Source organism: Triticum dicoccoides, chromosome 7A (genome assembly GCF_002162155.2).
Source record: "Triticum dicoccoides isolate Atlit2015 ecotype Zavitan chromosome 7A, WEW_v2.0, whole genome shotgun sequence".
In the NCBI taxonomy this organism is placed as follows: Eukaryota; Viridiplantae; Streptophyta; class Magnoliopsida; order Poales; family Poaceae; genus Triticum; species Triticum dicoccoides.
The window spans coordinates 491036619-491037867 of NC_041392.1; positions in this window are offsets into that span (position 1 = coordinate 491036619).

Consider the following 1249-nt stretch of genomic DNA (forward strand, 5'->3'; position numbering starts at 1 on the left):
CGGGCCTCGGGCGGCATACTTAAAGCCCCGGCCAGGCGGAGTCCTGGCCGGTTACGGCCCAAAGTCGGTTCGGACCCCCCCTTTTTTTAAATAATTATGCTCAGGAAAAAACAAAAGAAATAGTAAACGGACTCTAAAAATCCTGAAATAAATTTTCCCCGGATTCTAAAATCAAGCCGCACAGGATGAACATTTATTTGGGGCCTATATGCAATTTTTAAAAATGCACATTTTTCCTAAATTCAAATAAAATAGCAAATAAAACCAAAATAAAATCTTATTTGATTTTATTATTAAATCCTCAATATTTCTTTACTTTGGGAAAGTCATTTTATTCCCTCTCTCATATTTTCATAATAGAAATAATTGAAGATAAAATAAATAAAATCAAATGATCCTATTTTCAAAATTTGAGAAAGCTCAAATATGAAAATAACGAAATCCCCAACTCTCTCCGAGGGTCCTTGAGTTGCGTAGAATTTTCTAGGGTCAGCCAAAATGCAATAAAATATGATATGCAATGATGATCTAGTGTATAACATTCCAAATTGAAAATTTGGGATGTTACATATTGGTATCGATTGCAATCCTTCATGTCCTATTATTCTTGGTAGACCTTTCCTTAGAACGATTGGTGCAATTATTGATATGAAGGAAGGGAATATTAGATTCCAATTTACGTTAAGGAAAGGCATGGAACACTGAAACAAAATAAAATTACCTTATGAATCTATTATGAGAGCCACTTATGGATTGCCTACCAAAGATGGCAATACCTAGATCTATCCTTGCCTTTATGCCTAGCTAGGGGCATTAAACGATAGCGCTTGTTGGGAGGCAACCTAATTTTATTTTTATTCCTTGATTTTTGCTCCTATTTAGTAATAAATAATTTATCTAGCCTCTGTTTTGGTTGTGTTTTTTGTGTTTAATTAGTGTTTGTGCCAAGTAGAACCGTTGGGAAGACTTGGGGAAAGTCTTTTTAATCTTGCTGTAAAAAACAGAAACTTTAGCGCTCACGAGAATTGCTGCCATTTTTAAATGGAAAGTGATATTTAGTTAATTCTCTTTGCATATGATCAATATATAAATTCCTCACGTCCAGCAATTGATTTTAGAATTTTTCAGATTCCAGATCTTGCGTTAGCTACAGATTACTACAGACTGTTCTGTTTTTGACAGATTCTGTTTTTCGTGTGTTGTTTGCTTATTTTGATGAATCTATGGCTAGTAAAATAGTTTATAAACC